The sequence below is a fragment of the Alexandromys fortis genome, unplaced genomic scaffold, assembly GCF_014885135.2.
Source record: "Alexandromys fortis isolate MF-2015 unplaced genomic scaffold, M_Fortis_MF-2015_v1.1 scaffold_30, whole genome shotgun sequence".
Lineage (NCBI taxonomy): Eukaryota > Metazoa > Chordata > Mammalia > Rodentia > Cricetidae > Alexandromys > Alexandromys fortis.
The window spans coordinates 8,113,824-8,134,388 of NW_026067922.1; the positions used below are offsets into that span (position 1 = coordinate 8,113,824).

The 20,565-nt window shown below is 42.7% G+C and overlaps 1 protein-coding gene across 2 annotated transcripts in view; it reads left to right on the plus strand.

Annotated features, from left to right (window-relative positions):
* Nucleotides 1–20,565, plus strand: part of Nbas (NBAS subunit of NRZ tethering complex) — a 291,403-nt gene that overhangs the window by 219,029 nt on the left and 51,809 nt on the right. The gene's annotated exons all lie outside the window — the stretch shown is intronic.

The following is a 20,565-nucleotide window of genomic DNA, read 5'->3' on the forward strand; positions in this document are numbered from 1 at the left end:
CTACCCCTTGCAATGGGAGAAGTGCGGCCAGCTTGGTTGTGTCAGGATTGGGTTCCTTAGCATCATGCAAGCACGTGAGAGGAGGGGTAAAAGTGGGTGCTAGAGTTGGGTGGCTGCTGCGGCATGGCATCAGAGAGGAGGAAGGATCCAGAGGGCCTGATGGAGCAGTTCATGAGGGGAGGTAGAAGTACCTGTCTGCTGAGGTTGGAAAGGTGGAGGTTTGTTAACAGGGTCGAGATTGGAAGCAGGATGTTCCTCCGGCTCAGATGGCATAGCCAGGAACATGTGAGCAGATGAACAGCTTGCAAGGACAGAGGGCTTTGATCTTAGACAGACAAAGGCTTGGATATAAGGCAACTCTTTCCATCTGCCTGTGCGCTGACAAGTCAGAGAGCTCCAGCAGAATATTCGGGATCTAAGGTGTCATTAGGTGGTCACTTTCAGTTATTATCTAAAGGATACTTGGACCATTTCTTAGTACAAGGGTGGATAAGCTTGTGAATCTGTAAGGCATTATTAAGCTTTGAGGTTTCAGGGTCTCTAAATGACATCCTGGGGGTGGGGAAGTTGAACTTGATAGTTTAGAGAGTTTATTTTCCATAGCTAAGAATGTAAGAAAGGTGAGACCCAATGGCAATTAACTACAAATGTCTTTGGGATAATGCAAGGGTCAAGGGCTAGGTCAAATCAATGTAAGGCCCATTGGTACAGGAATTGAGGACCAGATAGGACCATTCCAAGTGGCCTGAGAGAGGACAGCAGTCCAAGAGAGACACAGAACCAATGAAACTACCAAGAACGGATTACAAGACACACCACAGAACCCACTTTAAGAGTTTATTGAGAAAGAGACGTGCACAGGCCTGAGGAAGTTGGTGCAGGAAAAGAGCATGGAGCAGGTTTGTCCAGCTCTTAAAGGCTGTCTAACGCTTGCACACAGGGGCTTATGTAGCTGTGTCATGTGTAGATCACGTGACCATGCTGCATATAGGTCCTATCGGGCTTCAGGGCCCTGAGTGACTATGTAAGTTGCCTGAGCGCTTGATGGTGCATGCACAGCCCTGGAACTCAGAAGTGCCAAAGCACCGGGTGATGGAAATGATAACACATTATAAGTTCACCGAGACACAAGGACCTTTCAAATGGTCAGTATCCACATGAACATGTTAGATGTACTCTTGAACCTGTGTGACCCTGAACCATACATGACTGCCATTGAAGGACACAAGTAATAGAAGAGCACTCTGTCACAACAGCCAGGTAGACCCCTAGGGGGAAGGGCAGGGCTAGGTGTAGACATCAGTGTCTTCCCCACCATGTCACTTGCTGGGTGTTACTCCTCTCCAGAGAAGTGGGAGAGGAAAGTGTGAAGTGGCATTTTGCTTTCTTTAGACCCATAAATGAAAGTTCCTGGTTTATAGGCCAAAGAAGAAACTGAAGAAAGAGAAAGCTCCTTTTCAAAGGAGTGTCACACTGACCCTAACTAAAGCCTTAGAGCTCTTCTGTCCTGTGTGACGGACAGTGGTGGCTATGGTTTATTGACCACTTACTGTGTACCAGGACTGACCTAACAGTTTCCCTTATCACCAGAAAACACCGCAAGTGTTATAATCTCCTTTGCAAAGTCAGCTCAAGGTCAGGGGTTAGATAATTTCAAAGTGAGAAGTAAGTTTGTAGCTAAGCCAGAATTCCAATTCTGGCTTTATCTCCTCCACTGTTAGAGGACTTCACCAGATAAGGAGCTTTTCCTTTTTAAGGAGCCTACAATTTTAGAGGCAATTTATTCATTTTTGGATGTGTCACTGCTCTTCGTATATGGAGTCCTCATCTACCTGTGGAGTTTGTTTTTTCTGTAACATAGAAATAGTGCCTCTTCTTCCTCCACTGTGTCCGGTCTTTGCTAGAGTAGAAAATCAGCCCCCTCGGGTCCCCATCATTGTATTCCAAATCTAATCACATTCTTGGCCCACTTTATTTTGTGTCCCTCTGAAAAGATATTTATTGACTTAAATAGCACAAATCTATATTGTCTATAGCAGAATAGTTTTGATGTAAGGCTATCGTTTCACTGGGCTAAAATCAAGACATAGGGAAAACGACAGTGATTTCTGGAGGCTCTATGGTAATCCCTCTTTGTCTCCTCTGATGTCTGGTGGCCGCTGTCATTCATTGACTCACAGTCTTTTTCCATCTTCAGAGACAGGAACCACTGTCCCTTCCTGCTTTTCTGCTGTGTGTGTTCTCTCTGTTCAAAGACAGGGGAGTTTCCATTGTGAGACCTGGAGTGCTTGCACTGACTCAGGATGGTCTCCCCTCTCAGTGCCCATGCATTCTCAAGGATAGGGACATTGGAGGGGTAGGTGCATGTGCGTGATTTCACTTTCCCTTGGCTCTATATAAAATAAGGGTTTTATAGAATTTATAGGCCCAGGAAAACTTTGTAAAAGTATTCAAATTGAGACCAAAATGATAAGAACCTTAAAAGATTGCCAAAGTTCTGTAGAAGGAGCGGTGGGCTGCGTTCCTGCCACCTCTCCTTTGGCTGCCTGGCTAGCTTATGCCCCAAAATAACAACACACAAATTGTATTCATTTAAACACTGCTTGGCCCATTAGCTCTAGTCTCATACTGGCTAACCCTCATATCTTGTTTTAACCCATATCTAATAATCTGTGTAGCACCACGAGGTGGTGGCTTACCAGGAAGATTCTAGTGTACATCCATCTTGGGCTGGAGCTTCATAGCATCTGACCTCACTTCCTTCTACCCAGCATTCTGTTCTGTCTACTCCACCCACCTAAGGCTGGCCTATCAAATGGGCCAAGGCAGTTTCTTTATTAACCAATGAAATTAACTCCTCCATCAAAGTTCAAATATGCTTTCATACATAATATATTTGTTTTCTTATAGTTTGAGATATATTTTTTAATTTCAAGCAACATAGTCTAGAATGTTATATATTACTTAGAAATCTTCTGATATTCATAATTCCATTTATAGAAATAAAAATTTCTTTAAAACACTAAGTTTTAAAGCTGCCCATTAGTACATAGAAGATTGCATGCTGATGGCTGCTCCCTTACATTAAGCCTGAACTCAGATATGGAGTGTGGTAAAGTGGTTTCCAGGGCTCTAAATCTGCTAAGTGCTAATTTGTGGTCTTTTGTTAATCTCTAAATAATTTCCTTTGCACATTGACCTCTGGTTTTATCTGATTCCCCTGATTTCTGAATGAAAGTATCATTCTAAATACTTTCAGGAAATTCGGTTGGAGAACCTTTCATTGCCATTCTTCGCAATATTCGCCATGCCCCTTGCCTTCAAGCCGCTCTTGGTTTCTTGTGCATGAATAGCAAATGAAGTATGATTCAATGGAAGCACAGTCCCAGTAAAAACTATTTCAGAGATATCCTGTTCTAGCCTGACCTTCATCTAGCTTCTGTATTATAGCCCTAAACATTGTTGCTCCATTCTTACTGTTTCTGCTTTTGTACAACAATCTGTCTTCTGTTATTGAAGGTAAGAATTTAGATCAGTAAAGATATTCTATCTAGACAGAAATGCAGACAACCATCAACTTAGGAGATATAAAGACAAAAACAAATCTAAACTGGAATTCTTTCCCAGTATGACTGTCAACACCACCAAATAGATAGGAGCAAGAATTCTTGAGGAATAGAGAATATAATCGTTAAGGTATGATATAATAAAAGAGTATGAACTTTTTACATACATACATACGTGTGTGTGTGTCTGTGTGAGTATGAAGTAGTATGTGCATCATGCCATAATGAATGTATATACATTATATGACAACTTGGTTGTTCTTGGTTCTTTCTCCATTGTCTATGTTTTAGCATCAAACTAAGTTAGTTTGACTTGGTGCTGAGTGCCTTCATCCATCAGTGTCTGGCTGGCCCAGAATTAAATCTTAAATAAATGCAGACAGCCCTGAGGAAAAAGACACTTGCTAAGACTGGAGAGTGGAAAGCTTTCCTAGAAAAGGTTACACATGGCATTACCTGTTCCTCAGTAGTTGGTTTTGTCTGGTTTATCCGTTTTCCATTTGCTTAAAGTCATCATCTGTTGGCAGAGACTGCTCCTTCGTTTCCTGACTGCTCAGACCATTAAGGTTCTTAAGGTTCCCTCAGCTGTGCTTAACTCTGTTCTTTTGTGTCTAGCATTCCTTCCCAAGCTCTCTCAGGTTTTATGTTTATGTACTTGCTCCTCACTAGTACCATTTGCATAGACGGAGACTATTCATTCATTTCCTGGCTGCCCAGACCTGAATAAGCACACAAAACTATATTAATTACAACACTGTTTGGTCAATGGCTTAGGTATCTTTCTAGTTAGCTCTTACATCTTAAATTAACCCATTTCTATTAATCTATGTATTACCACGAGGTTGTGGCTTACCAGTAAGGTTCTGGTTCCTGCAGCGTCTGTATCCTTTGACAGCTACATGGCGTCTCCCTGACTCTACCTACTCTCTCTATATATATCCCTTCCAACCTGACTATATTCTGTCCTGCCATAGGCCAAAGTAGTTTTATCATTAACCAATAAAAGTAACACATATACAGAAGGACATCCCACATCAGTTGTCCTCATTGTCATCGTAGGAGGTTCTTGGAGAAGTCGGTCTGGTTTTCCATTTGGCTAGTCTTTCCTTTCTTCAAGTATATATTATTGCTTAGTTCATCCATTCAATAAACAAGTTTTTCAACAATACTGTGACTTGACTTCCAGGCTTTGTGCCTGGTAGGCGATATCCTGCAACCTCAGAGCTCTGTTCCTAGCTCTGAACAGAGGGTCATTGAGGATTGATATGTGCGAGTTTCCAAGATGGCCTCACTAGGATTTAAGCCACTGTGTAATTTCCACTTTTAGAAAGTGGGTAGGACTTGCTGATGTTCCTCAAACAAATAGAGTGGAAGGGACAGCCAGCGAGGTGAGAAGGACATTAAAACCAGGCTATACAGAGTCTGAGCTTCTGTTTATGTTACACACATTAAAGAACCTAGCTGTTCTGTTAAAGAACCTGTTTGAGCAGCTTACTGAAGAAGCCCCATGACTAGGGAGCGTGGATGGCAGCAACCATGTGACTAGGCATGGAGTCAGGTTTTTTCTCTATACCAGTCATGTAGGTAGATGGAAGTTAATCCGAGCCATTTCCAGATTTATGCGTCATAGAGGCTCTTGTGGAATATGGATTTTAAACTTCAAATTTAGGTAATTTGTAATGCACTGGTAGATTATATCCACTACACATCAGGAATCAGTCTCAATGCTTGGCATATGTCGCTGAACAGAATAGGCAAACATCTCTAGCATTAGGAATATACTCTAGTGGGAGGTAGAAACTAAACTAAAATATAAAATGATTGCATTCAGACGTGAAATAATCATGGATACAAGTGAGGAATAAACTAGGGAAAGATTCAGGCTGCAAGGCAACAGGGCTGTTGTCAAGGAAGATGTCCAAAGAAGCCCTCAGTGTGAGAGCCATTCGAGAAAAGACTGGTGAAGTAAGGCCACAGGACAGGATTTGCTGAACACAGAGAAGATGGATATGCTGTAGGTTCTCCAGCAGGGAGCATGCTGGGGTTATTTGAGGAAAAGGAGGCCAGTGTATTGATGTAGAATGAAAGAGAAGAATAATGGGGGCAGGTGAGGTCAACGAGGGATAAAATGGTTACCAGCTTGAATAGAAGTTTGAATGAAGGAGAAGCCACTGGAGGTGTTGATCTAAACTTGTATTTTTAACAGACTTTCTTGGCCTCTATGTGGGTGATGTTATAGCAGGTAGCAGCAGAAGCCAACTTCTTCCTAGGTCTGCTTCTGGATGATGGACTTTTATGAGCAAGAACCCTCTTACCTGTGATCACATTAGGAAGGATTCTTGTTGTCAGACAGGTGGCCTGTTTGTGAGATGCTTTTCTTGCCTTCTTCAAAGATTATTCCATTCCTTCTGAGTTTCGCAAACTTTCCTTAGAAGACAGCTAAGTACTGTCCTTCACAGCTTGCATAGAGCTTGATCTACACCAGTTGTGGTTCTAGAACTTAAAGGAGAAGTGGACACACGTGCCCATCCCTAACCTTACCAGGCAAGAAAGAGATTCAGAACAGTTAGCTTACTGGTAGACATGATAGGCCAGGACTCAGGCCCATGCCTGCCTCAAAGCCTTGCATTGCATATTTCCTTTGCTTGCCGATTTGGCTGCAGAGGCACATCTGGGGTGATCATAATTCCTTGCCCAGCTAGCAAGCTGAACTCATTCTCTGATTTTGCTTGGGAAATCATTTCAAATTGACGAAGGTGATAAATGAGTAAGAAGTGGGAAATTAGTCAGCAATCGTGTGCACCATATAGTCACGAATGGCAATGCCCCCTACCCCTGGAGAGGGTCTGGAGGGATGCACGCTCAGAGTTGTCTTCATTAATAAGACAGAGAAGAGCTGCAGCCCCCTTCCCATGAAGTTTAGAGGCTTTAAATGCATTGTGGTGTAAATCCTTGAAAGGACAGAGACGTAAATAAATCTTAGAATAATACACAGCCAATATTAAAACATATTTAACATGAAAAGGAGCAATGGGGGACAGGAGGTCTGGAAATAACCCCCTCCAAGGTGTGCCTTTCCTTGGCGGGCCTCATCAGTCGGCACCACTGACTCTTCAGTGGCCTGCCTCTCACTGCTCCACTCTGTTCATCCTGCAGGCTCCCTTCCTGCCATTTACTGCTTTTCAAACTTACAGCCAGATTTAACTCCTGTTTGCTGTATATGAGTATGTCCCCCAGCCTGGGCAGTGGAGGAATTTGTGATAAAAAGTCCTGCTTTGTCCTTTTAGATAATTGCAGCTCTTTGCCAGGTTGTGAGCAAGAACCCTCAGAACTGAAGGTCTTGGGGTGCCACTTGCTCTTACTTGTTTGGCGGTCATGGGGAGCACTCGTAGGTGAAGGTGTTAAGTGGATGAAGAAAGTATAAGCAGTTAACACTTGAGTCAGTCGGGCCTGAGACAATCCAGGAAGGGCGCCATTGTAGAAGAGGTACTGCTCCTGAGTCTGTGTGTGTGCTGTGCCTGTCATGGCCCCACAGCAGGACAGACTTGAAGAGGCTGTATTCCCGACAAATGTAGTGAGAAATAACCGAGGACTTTCAGCTGACTACGGATAGATACCCTATAGTGGAATCAGAGGGCTGTAAGCTAGAGAGAAGAGGAGGAGGCTGACTTAAAGGTTTGGACTTCATCGTGGAAGTGATTGGTTAGACCTGAGTTTTAAGGTAGATTGTTGGACTTTCACCTCAGGAGTGACTCTGTACTGACTGCAGAAGGGAACAGGGGGCATCAATCTGGAAACCAGGACACCCCACTGTGAAGGCCATCACAGAATTTGATGGGACAAGTCGGGAGGGGCTTGGCTGTGGTTGTTACTGTGGTACAGCCATGTGCCTGTTTATATGGCCTTATGTTGTATTTCTAGAAACTGCCCCTTAGGACTCTGTATTGTCTTGTCAACACTGTTAGCTGACTCACTCAGCAAAGCTCCTTAGCCACAGTGCGGCCATTTCATCTCCAGTTCACCTGATGGGTTCTCCATGCCATATTTATGTGGAAAAGCCTGAGGGGATCAATGCGTGGGTTTTATACATTGTCATGAGGATAGAGCAAATCAGTTGAAATTTACATGGTCCCAGGGATGCATAGGAAGTTTCATACTTAACATCACAGCCCCTCAGTCTGGTGAATTGAGGTGCTGGGATACACAATAGCATGGTCCTGTCAGAAGCCGACCTTAAGTCTCATCCAGGCCCAACTGGCAAAGTTCCTCTGCTGAGATAACATTCTTCCTTGTACATAAGGGGCCTCATCTCTCCTGTGTGAATACACATCAATTTGAGAATGATTTTAGACACAAGTATACATCTGATAAAAATGACCCTTTAGCTGATGGAAACATTACTAGCTCATGACTCGGTTAATTATCTCAGTGGTATTTGCTGTCATGGAGCCCCCGTCTGTCTGCTGTAGTCTGTGATGTTAGCCTCATTATAAGACTTTGTGCTGCGAATAGTCCTAGGATACCCTCCCCCATCGGTGAGTGAGTGATGTTGATTTCTAATTTGTGTTCAAAGGGATATGGTGTGAGCACACACACGCATGCATGCATGTAACAAGCAGAAAGTTCCCACTGTGCATACTCCCATGCCCTCGGTCAGCCTCTGTGTCCCTGGCTTGCCAGGTGCTCATTACCTCAAGTCTGGATTGCCTGAGCTTTGAGTCAGTTCCACACGGCTTCAGGGGCACTTATAGAGACACAGTGTGTGTGTGTGTGTGTGTATGTGTGTGTGTGTATGTGTGTGTGTGAGGGGGGGGACAAGTGGGACAAACATGAGCAACTATTGTTAGGCTATATAAAAGAGTGTGTGTAAAAGTCTTATTACATACAGTAAGGTATTTGGTGATTCACCTCTTTATTCCTCTTCCCATGAAGCTAAAACATTGCCCTTTCAGTTCAGTTCTAAAAAAGTTACGCCTGAATAGACGGGTTTTAAATTGTAATTTAAAGTTGGGATATCTGGATTTTCATATTTGTACTAGGTTTTGACAGAAGTATAGTGAATCTACTTTCAGTGATCACAGCCACCACAATGTGCAGTAAGCGTCACTTGCGTGCATGTGGGTAAGTTCTCTGGACAGTGTGAGGGAATGCTTTCGAGTTTCTTAACACTGTGTGTGTACAGCAACAATAGAAAGCATGGTACTGTTTGCAGCTTCACGTTGCCTCATTTCTAACACTCCTTGGGCTCCATCCATTGACGTAAAGATGGCCTTCAAACTCTGTATTAGTGTAAGGCATTGACGAAAGCGATCAGTGAAAATAAGTAGGGAGGTGTGATGGTTCAATTAAAGACGCCACAAATAGCTAAAGGGGGCTAAAAATCCGAGGTTAAAGATCTGAGGGGTAAGAAATCTACTCACAATGGGAATCGTCTGTCTGTGTTCCTTTATTCTTCTCTCAATCCTTAATCTTCCTTGTTCTCTTTTGTTCTACATTGTTCTTAGTTCTACATCATTCTTCATTGTCCTACCTGTTGGAAATGTTCCCAGTCATATAAACTGAACCAGCAAATCCCCAGCCCCAGTGGGTTGCAGGTTCCAGGGGTGGAATTCTTTTGCTTCATAGGAAATCAGATAATGGTTTTCACACAAACACAGAGAGAGAGGGGGGGGAGAGGGAGAGAGACAGACAGACAGACAGACATCTGGTAAACTTGTAAACTCCTTAATGGAGATAACTAGTTAAGAAAGGAATGAAATCATCAAGGAATTCTAGAAGGGAAGGTTAGTGTGTTATAGTACATTTTTAGGTGGTTAGAAAGAGCTAAAAGCTTTATTTCTAGTAAAATTATGAATAGGGCACGGTTATTTAAATCAGTGTGCTACTTCTTTTCTCCCAGTATACGTAGAGGCTGCCAAGTAAACAGCTAGCCTACATAAACGATCAGCGGTACACTGATGGCTCTTGATCAGAAAACACGTACACCAGATACTGCAGTTTCTATGGGCCTAGGTCTAGAATTAGACTTACTGCTCTAAGAGAAGAAGAGACCCAGGCCTCTAAATTATCAGATCCGTGCTGTGCTGTTATCAGCCGTTCTGCTCGTGGGTGTTGTGGGTTGCAGTTAATTATCTCTTCTGCTGTCCTTGAGAGTCCTGAACCAAAATCATCAGTAACTGAGGTGAAAGAGAGCATAAGGAGTTAGGAATCTTTAGAGTAGGGTAAAACCAGAACAGCAGCTTGGGCAAGTAGTAATTCTATATCCTTGGATATCTGTGCATATCTTAAGTGGGATGCTCTATGCCTGGACCCAAATGCCTGGTGATAAAGATAAATGCAGGAAGGCAGATCTCGCACCTACCTAGGGGAGAGGAACGGAGGCCTGCCAGTGGGAAACTGTTCTAAACTAAGGAATTAATTCCCAAATATGTAACAGAAAGGTAGTTAGCTACAGTGAAAAATCTACAGCAAAGGACAACCACTTACTCACAAAGCAATAACGCCCAAAAGCCTTGCCTTTTGGTTTAGCGTTTACCAGATCCCTTGGTTCTGATAAGTCGCTCAGGAAAAGACGGCTGAGCAATTACTGGATAATTCTGCAGTTTGCTGAAGAGCAAACCTGTTTCTGTGCTTCCTGTGCAAGGCTAAGGGCAAAGAAAATGGTCTCTGTGGTTTGGATTAATTTTTATTATGTAAGTAATTGACTAACTAGGCAAAAGAGCACAGCTGTGATAATGACTTTAAATCATACAAGGATGGACAGAGGCATCTGTGTTTTGTCTGAATATCTGACTTGTTCTAGTAATGCAGAGTTAATATTTACCTACAGTTGTGCTGCTTTATCGTGTGTGTGTGTCTGTGTGTGTGTGTGTGTGTGTGTGTGTGTGTGTGTGTGGTGGTGTGAAATTTAAGATTAGTGCCTAACATACTGTAACATGGAGACTCAGTTTGGTCCTGCTCTTGTGCCCTACAGTCAGTTCTGTGCTAAAACCACGTGTAGCATTTGGTAGCAGCACACAGAGCAAGCGATGAGGTGTTTGGCTAGGGCAGAGCAGAAAGTGATCAATCAAGCCTGTTAAAGGTAGCTGAAGTGACTGCTGTCTCCTCTGTAGCCCCATGTTTGCTGGCTCCTATAAGTTATTCCGCCACCAGAGCCCAGTTACACGTATTTTAAAATTATGCATTATAAAGCATTGGCAGTCTTGTAATTAGGTTAAGCCATTGTAGTTAGTATTGAAAAGAAAACAACAAACAGAACACAGACTGGAGATTAGAACAAGAGGTATCATATTGCATCTCATCTTAGGGGCTGTATGCTTCATCAAAGTTCTATTTACTTTTAATATATGCATCTGTTTCTGAATATATGTGTACTCTCTAATTGAATTTTGATATACAGTCTTTCTTGTTCTGGGTATTGAACAAAATATTTGAAGCTGCTGATGTAACTAATTGGCAAGTGGCTGAGTAACAAAACAGCTTAAGCTATCCTTCAGGTTTTTTTTACACATGCCATTGAAGTCCAGGCTTCCTTTCTTTCTTCCTTCAGTTCCCTTCACCCCATCTAGACTTTCCCTGGGTCCCAGAGCAGCACCTCCCATCTCCCACATTTGCCACTGGGTCAGTCATTGAGTCCTTTAGAGACTTGGGTCCCCAGAGCTTTTCATAGCGGTCATACACTTCCATTACTCCTGAAATTAGCCAGAAGCTCAGCAATATAGGGTGTCTTTCTACTTTGGCAGTGTCTCTCCCATCCTGGCGTAATACTCAGAGTGCCCAGGAATAGATTTCTCTGTAGTCAGACTTAGCTATTTCAACACGGGTGGCAATACATTAGCAAAATGGCCCTGAACCCTGTGCTCTGTGTGCCTAAGGGATCCTAAGATGACTCGCTTACCCTCTCCTGTGCTGGATATATAAAAATTGTATCTTACTTAGAGCTGGTTACAAAGAGGGCATAAGTTCCAGCATATTATAAATAGTGACCTCTCCTTTGAAACTATTATGCAGTATAACAAATAGAAATTTGGGATCTACCTGTCCTTTTACTCTACAAGGACAAATGCATCTTTGACGCACAGGATGAGTGCCCCTTCTCAGACTGTCCCCAATTCATCCAAGTGAAGTGAAGCCGGAATGTGAGTAAAAGAGGTAAAGATAGATTCCATCTGGTAATACCGAACAGAAGGATGGGCACAGAGGAAATCGAGTTCCATTTTGCCTACACAGCAGGCGGAGGAGTTCAAATGCTGCTCTGGACTGAAGGAAGGTACTGAGGATACTGGGAGCCAAGGGTGGAGCAACTATACCACCTGACTTTGCCTACTGGAAACAAACTTTTTGTTTATTTGACAGAAGGTAGTTGTTCAGAAGTAGGGCTAGCAACATCAGACTGGTCCGCTGCCTGTAAGGACTGCAAGTGGTAAGAGCTGCCTCCTTGCATGTTTCAGAGAAGCAGTATGTTTCCTGAGAGGATGCTGGGTGCTAGGAGAGTTGCAGTGCAAAGCGGGCAGGGTTTATAACTGCATGCTTCTAAGGAACGTCTCTTGAGAGTGAGGGCTACATGAGCCTATCACAAGGTGTGGGCTAGAACAACAGTAAATTGGCCTAGAAGCTTTGAGCTTGTCATTAGACCTTTTAAAGGGCCCTCCGTGGAGAGATGAGCCATGCTAGGGTTTGGTCTGTTCAGGATTTAGATAGTAATTTTGTGCTCAGAGTTTTGTGGTTTTCACTTTCATGTGATTTCATCACCATACAGCATGGTGATTTTTGAGTCTGTTTTCTGTATGAGATGTGATTATGTCAATAAAAATTAACTTGGAAACATTTCTGAGACCATCAGCTTCTAATATTTTCTTTTTAAAATTTTGTGTTGAGCTACTACTACAATTATTGTATTTATTTAATAAGAGAAACATAGGTAAGCTGAATTTTTGCTGTTAAATAAATAACACGAAAATAAATTGCAATTTCAAGTATACATCTTAGGAGGTGGGTGGGGTTTAATATTGGTCTTAATTAGTCTGTGAGTCCTTGGGTGACTATCACTTAATGCTAGATTGAGATCAGAATCAGCATCAATTCATTTATAATCTATTTTTCTTTTTGTTTGGAGCACATGTTTCCTAGTTGAAGACCACTAGCCAGAGTAGAAAGTATCAATTGCTCAACATTTCCCATGAGGCAGCCTTAACCTTCCCTGACTCTTCTAACCCATGCACACAAACACACTTTATACTACTAACAAGAGCTTTTCCAGGATAGTGTGGGATTGAGACTGGCAGAGGAATAGTATTTCTCTTTGAGCATCAAACTTTGGGGATATTTTGATATTTTGAAAACCGATTTCCCCCATTTTCCTCTAATGTGCTGCCAGCTGCTGCTTTGCATCCATTTCTGGGCCCAGGAGGTTCCTTCAAATAGTGAGCCAGTGTTTTTGTTGAGAGTGTGTTATCTCCCTAAGGTGTTTTAGAGCTCAGTAAAAGAGCAGGAGTAATGCTCATAGACCATTCTCTTTTATAATAGTCTTTGTTTAATTTCTTAATCTGCTTCTCTACCCAAAAGTCATCCCCTCCCTTTGCTCCCCCAAGCTATTTGTCCCCATCAAGTCCTAGGTCAGCCGTTGCCTCCTTTTGATAGACTTCTGTTTTCCTAAGCAGACTTTTTTCTCCTTTACTATCTACGTACTTCATTTATATTCCCGTACCTCTTATAAATATTTAATTGTACCTCGTCTTTCCTTTAGCATGCATGTTTGAAGGTAGAGTGTCTTAGATTGCACTTGCTTCCCTGTGTGCCAAGGCCGGTCCTAGCACATGGTCGGTGTTGCAGTGTTGGGCATAAACATGGAGGAGGGAGGGAGGGAGGGAAGGAGTGAGGTGGGCTCGTAAATAGGAGCATGAAAAGAAAGACTGTCTATGCAATCGTACTTAAATAAATTGTATTCAGTTTCAAATGAACTGGTGCTGAGAACATCTGAGTCCAATACATTTTCTCGTGGCTTTCCTAATATTTTATAGAGCTGCTGTTGGCAGTGGAAAACACCAAGCCCAGTTTTCCACCATAGGAAGCAACTGGGTTTTCTTAAGCAACTCCCCTGCCTTTTTTTTTTTTTTTCTTTTCTTCCAAATGCCAGCTTTATGTTAAAGTCCAGCCAGGCTCACTTTTGAAAGCATGTCTTCCTGGCGGGGTGTCTCAGCCTTAAGGTACCTGCAACTGAACGCTGTCCCTGGGAATTTTGCATCAAGCCATTTCCCGAAAGCTCCACTACTAGATGTGTCATTCTCTGTCAGAGCTCCTCTCTCTGCATCCCAGGAATCAAGATCTAAGAACAGTGCTTTTAGCCTGATTCTTAGGGCTCTGGTGATGTCACCCCGTCTCTTTCCTCCTCTTCTCTGGCATGTCTTTATTGTGCCGTGCTTTCCAGCCAAGCTTGTGTGCTTGCAGCTGCCTGTGTGGTATTGACTGGTGACCTCTTCAGATCCTCTTTTCTACCTGAGTTCCCATTTGGCTCTTTGGCCTCTCCTTTGGAAGGTCTCTCTCCAGCAGCTCCTTCCTGCCTCAGCTCTGGATGGAGTGCTCCTCTAAAGACCTCAGGAGCTCCCTATAGCTGCCCTAGTTACATAGTAGCCACGCTTCTTTGTAATGCCTGTACTTCTTCATGTTTCCAACTAGACTGTGACATAGCCAGGGGCAAGGGCTTGATCTAATTCTGTGTTTTACCAGCACCCTGCCTGAGACAGAGGAACACCGTGTCTTGGAAAATAAATGGAACATTGCCAGTTGGCCATCCTTGCACTCTTCCCATGCGACTCTGATCCCTCTGGCCTGTCACTGTCCTGATGCGTTTTGTTATAGCTCAGCTTGTATTACTGTGATACATTCTTTAAACTGTTCTTTTTGTAGTTCTTGACTTCTTGGAGCCTTCCAGTGGGGTAGTGCACAGTTTTGATAATTTGCAGTCATTTGAGCATTCTGGACCATGAGTATTTAGGGAACATGGTGATTCATTGTGCTTTTTAGAGGTCCTTTTCTCTCCTGCTTGTTTATTAGAGTTGCTAAGCAGTTTCGCTGTAGTTCTTTTACCACGAAGGACTACAAACTTAATAAACAGTTTTATCCTGAAGGGCATTGCTTCAACGGTAAAAAACACTGTGCCTATGAACTGCATAGAGGGAGTTGATGAGCATGGAGGTGGCATCAGGGGTCAGGAAAGTTCCTAGAGCCGAGTTTCTAAACTGATTGTAGAAGGACGAGGATGGAGGTCAGAGAAAAAGTGATGCTTGCCAAGGTAGTTCCCAGTGGGCCACATTTCCCATCCAGTCTGATCTGGACCAGGAACTCAGTGGTCAAAGCTCTGTGGTGTTGCCCCAGTTCCACCAGCACCTAGATGGCTCCTTTAGACACTGCTTGGCAATTGGACATTCTGGCCTGTGAGGTTTGGAGACTTCTCTATATGAAATGAGGGTGTAGTCCTTAATTAATCTAGACCCACATTCTGGGTCTCACCGTCTTTGTCTCTGTGACCCTACTCCCTCCTTCCACTTCAGTGGGGTTCTTCCTACCTCTTTTCACAGTTCCATGTATAGTGCTGTGAAAGGCCTGAGTCCTTGAAAATGTGCCCTCTTCCCTCAGACTGTGGGACAAGGTCAAAGCCTCAGAACATCTGAGCTGTCCACAAACATCTAAGCTGTGGCTGTGGCAGGTACCGCCATGCCAGAAACTTAGCTGAATTCATGTGGGCTTGATACCTATTAGCAATACACAAGCCGCCATCTTTGGAGTCTTTGGTTTGCTTACTTGTTTTGAGACATTTTCTTCAATTCCAAATTGAATTCCAAGATGTATCCTCCTGTCCATAATCTCTCTCAGTTTAAAGAGAGCTGCCTTCAAGCTATCAGGTTCCCGTGGTGATCTACCTCCTTAGTTGGATCGCTATCAGGTTCCTGTGGTGATCCATATCCTTAGTTGGATAACTATCAGGTTCCCGTGTGATCCATATCTTTAGTTGGATTGCAGCAAAAGAATCAGCAAGTGTCACACCCTTGGTTTATCTTCCCCTGAAGCATTTTAATCTTCTGAGGGTTTTACCTGCCATTTGATGTCTATGGATTTCTCAGAATTATCTTCTACCACTGGTGTGTGAATAACAATTGTTTAACCATCTAAAGCCCTGAATTTCTGTGATATTTTTCTACTCTATTTGGTTCCTATATATAATCTGGATAGTAGTTTGATAGTATAATTTCTTATTTATAGTATTTGACCATAGAATCCTGTAACATCCAACACATACTGCTAATTTTGATATTCCAGCCTCTGTAGACTTTCATATTCATTAATATCCATATGCTATGTAGATAAATGCTCTGTTATACTATATAAGTATATACATATGATAAACTATATAAATAAAGGATACATAACTATACTATATGGATATGTGGTGTATGATAGACTGTGCATAAATGGTATATGATATGCTATATGGGTATATGGTATAAGATAAACTGTATGATATATGACATACTATGTGGATATATGCTATATGAGCTGAACCCCTAATGTAAATACAGTTTTACAGTGTCTGACTTGGCAACAAAACCACCCATGGCATTACTATTATCACCTGTTGTTTGTCAGAAACAGCAGTACAAAAACTCATGGTCCTCCCTTGTCCAAATGGAATAAGAGACCTAAACCATGAATCACGTAGGACCCATGCTGGTGGGAGCCCTACCATCTTGTGTCAGTACCACATAAGTCCCACATGCTCTTAACTGCTATGGCTGAGGTAGAAAGAATGGACAACCATGATCCATGCATGTTTTTCTTGCCTTCCTTCAAAATGGCACATGTCTTGTCTGATCAGATCTCATTGACTGGAATATGGCTGATCCCAACTGCAAGGAAGCCAACAAGCCCAGCTGGTAGAAGGGATGCTGGTGTCTGCTGAGCATGCCGTCCATCCGTCACACTAGGGGACAAGTCATCGTCGTGGCAACACTCCAGGAGAGGCCATGGTGTCTCCCAGTGCACTGACAGTGAAGCCAGACACTCCTTAGAGTTGGGCATATTCTAGACACAGATCCAGGAAAATGTGCTGATGTCATGGCCTCTCAACCCTTTCTCCTCCTCATATTCTGGTCACACATGCCTTCTTTATGAGCCAAGTTCATGCTTTTAATCTTATTTTTTTGAAACCTAAAAAACATATTATCAATATCTATTTTTCAGTAGTAAAAAACTCAGCCGTTTACTTTAAAAGCTTTTTACAGTTATTACTGTGTGTATGTGGAGGTCAGAGGGCTACCTGTGGGGTTCAGCTCCCCCCCCCCAGCTCTTTCCTTCCACTTTGTGAGTTCCAGGGATTGAATGCTGCCTTAACCACAAGCACCTTCACTCACTGGAGCCATCTCACCTGTCGTAGCTAGCTACCTTTTTTAATTTCACAAACTCTACATTATTTTAGTAGCAGTTATTACTACAGAGGATAGCAAAAAATATTATCTGTGTTATCATGTTACAACTGTATTGATGACATGTTGATGGACCTCAAAAGTAATTTCAGTAATTAAGATATTGTGTGACTACCAGGTACAGTAAAGAAGCTGTTATTTTTTACTTTGGTAAATTTTATTTTTCCCTTTATTCCTATCCTTGATCATAGTTAAGTGTAAAGAAAATAAATGTCTAAATAAAGGTTTAGTGGTGAACTTCCAGTTCCTAACCAGGCTCTGGAGTATCCCCTGGTGAATTTGTCCTTATAAAAAAAAATGGAGAAACCATGAGTTAAGTCAAATGCACGGTGGGATAAAAACTCTCCCATCCTTTAGCATAGAACTGTTTCTTACAGCCCTAGATAGCTCAGAACAATTATTTTAGGTTGTTTATTCACATTCAGCACAGTGCTATTAAGTTATTTTCAAATAGTTATTCTGAATTTGTTAAAGCAGGAAAAAGAAAATGCCTTTTGTGATAATGCTGCAGTATGAGTATCAGAGTTTAAGCTGTTGATGGCAGTCAGGGCGACCGCCACACATTGTATGAGAGTGTGTAGTGCAGAGAGAGACAACGCTGGGTGATGCTGGGGACACCAGCTTACTGGACACTTAAGAAGCTGGGTTGCACATGGCTTCCGGAGCAGAGGGCTTTTCAGTCGACTAAAGTGGGAGCTGAAGAACCTGCTGGATCTAGATTGACTCCATGTGTCTGCTGTTGAAGTATGAGTAGAGATTTCTCTTGCCATAAAAAAGGAGCAAATACCCCATTAAGGAACCAGTGACACCCAGGAGTTACAGACTCTGCATGTGACTGGAGACTGGAATATGAGTCGTCTTGGAATTAGCCTGTTGATGCGTTCTTTTTAAAGGGGGTGGTATAAGAGTGTTACATGAGAAGTAGGAAATATGAAAGCTAGTGGGTAGGGAGGAGGGCCTTTGTTGGAGTAAAACTCAGGCTCATTTATTGAGCTCTTTCTGTTGGCTCTGAACTATAATGATTGTGTTATACACTGTGTTAATTGCTTAATACTGTATATGTTAGATACCAGTGTTCACATCTTGTTGATGAAGGAACTAGAGCTTAAAAGTCTTTGTGAAGTTGTCAGACAGCTGGGACTACGTAGTGCATCTTAGACATAAATTACCTGCCTTACTCCCTTCCAGTTACCTGTGCCTTCATGCCAGCGTTTGTCACTGTCAGTGAAACCTTGGCTGTCAACCACCCGCCTGGACCTACATGTTCAGGACCCTGCCGTTTCTCCCTCCTCCACACATAACTCCCTGCCTTTTCCTATCCTCTGGCTAGTTTACTCTCAAGACTTCCCTCTACTGCACACCAGGTTGAAGACTGTTAGACAAGCTGGCATATTCAGATAAATCTCCAATTCCATTTTGGGGGCAAGAAAGCATAAATGAGTTGAAAGAAGAGACTCACAGCACTTTTTCAGCCTTGATTTTGTTGCAGTGCTCAGCCAGTTGTGTGCTCTGGGACAGTGTCAGACCTAGGATGCAGAGAGGAGGCCAGAAGCAAGTTGTGTGGTCTGTGTCAGGACACACTCTCTGGCTGGCATGTGGTGTGGATTCCGGGTTTCCGTTTTGTATTTTCTCTGAGACAGAGTCTTAGTGTGGAGGACAGGTCGGTCGAGTTTTCAGTTTCCATGCTTTAGCCTCTTGACTGGGCTCTGTTCATGCACTGGATTCAAGTTTCATTCCTCTCTACTTTCCCCGACTTTGCATGCTCAGGGTGGAGGAGGGGAAGGTGTGCTGAGCAAGCATATATGGCTTACTTGTAGTTTCTTGTATTACTTATAGTTTTGGTTTTGAGCCTCACCTTTAACGGCTGAGCCATCTGTCCAGCCCAGTGTCTTGTGTTTCTATTGTTTGTTTGTTTGTTTGTTTGTTTTTTGGTTTTTCGAGACAGGGTTTCTCTGTGGTTTTGGAGCCTGTCCTGGAACTAGCTCTTGTAGACCAGGCTGGTCTCGAACTCACAGAGATCCACCTACCTCTGCCTCCCAAGTGCTGGGATTAAAGGCGTGCGCCACCACCGCCCAGCTGTCATCTATATGTCTTGTGTTTCTAAACCACAGAGAGGAGCGCTGTACTGACTGAGAGGAAGGGCTAATGCCACAGTTAATCCTGTCTAGTTAGGGCAGTGGTTCTCAGCCTTCCTCTGCTGCAGCCCTTTAATATGGTTCATGCTGTGTGACCCCAGCCAAACAGTTATTTTGTTGCCACTACATAACTGCAATTTTGCTACTGTTATGAACTGTAATATAAATTACAGCGTAAATTTTGGACATAGAAGTTTACCAGGGGTCGTGACCCACAATTTGAGAACCACTTGATTTGGAAGCTTGTGGATCTCATGCCATCAGCTCAGCAGAACCCAGGGGGAAGTGAGACTGCAGAATACGCTTTGAAGCTGCCTTACAGAGCAGGACTTTAGTGCAGTTCTGTGGAAACGGTGCTCGCCAAGGTGACTTTAATCAGCACTTACATAGAATTAAGACAATGTCAGCTGTCAACATTCAAACTAATCCTCTGAGGTAGCCTGGAGTTTGGGTTGGGGAACATTGACTTTGTAGTATAGTCACTGGTGCCTGCATTTTACTTTACTTCCGTCTTTCAGAAATGGATCACTGACTAATTTTAAGAAGTAATCTGGAAATTTAAGATGTTGTCAAATACAAAACACTAAATCCTTTTGAGGATCTAGAAATATTGGGCTCGGGTGGTCAACAGGAGACAGTGTTGGAACTTGTCTGCAGGCACCTAGAGGTGCTCAGAGGAACTCCTCCTCTATCCCAGAAGGGGAAGCTTGGCTTTCTTTTATATTCTTGAAATGAGATGAATGCGATAGGAAACTATAAGCCCTGTATGCCGAATGCAGAAGCTGCCTGCCGCATGTGGGGAACGAGGGAATGAGCACAACACTGTTAGACAGCCAGGAAAGCAGGCAGGAAAGCTACTCAGAACCTGCACACTTTGTCACTAGTACTTTGTCATAGTAGTAGATATAGTATTAGGTGTAATATGTATTTGTACTATATATATAAATGGCCAGACATTTTTCTGCAGATATTTTATAGACATGTTTATATGCACAGAAAATGTAGAATATATGGAAAATTGGTTTTGTGTATAGATATAATTTAAGTTTTACTATAATTATGGTACAGATGATTTTCTGTCCTGATTCCTAAAATTTAATGTTTTGTGGAAGCACTGTAAAATTGCTCTCCTGGTTTCAGAGCTCTAGTTTTAATAACTGTACAGTATGCTGACCACTAATGCATTCTAACCTAGGTACTGTTATTCTTGTCAACTAGATTGCTTTTGAGTTTTCCCTTTGGTAGTCTTATTCTAGTTAAAATCTTCATGACTCTGTGTCTGTGTCTCTCCCTCCATCTTTCAACCCATCTCAGTTGCTTTAGGAGGTTTTTTTTTTTTTTTTGAGACAAGATTTTAGTACTTAGCCCATGATGACTTCAAACTTA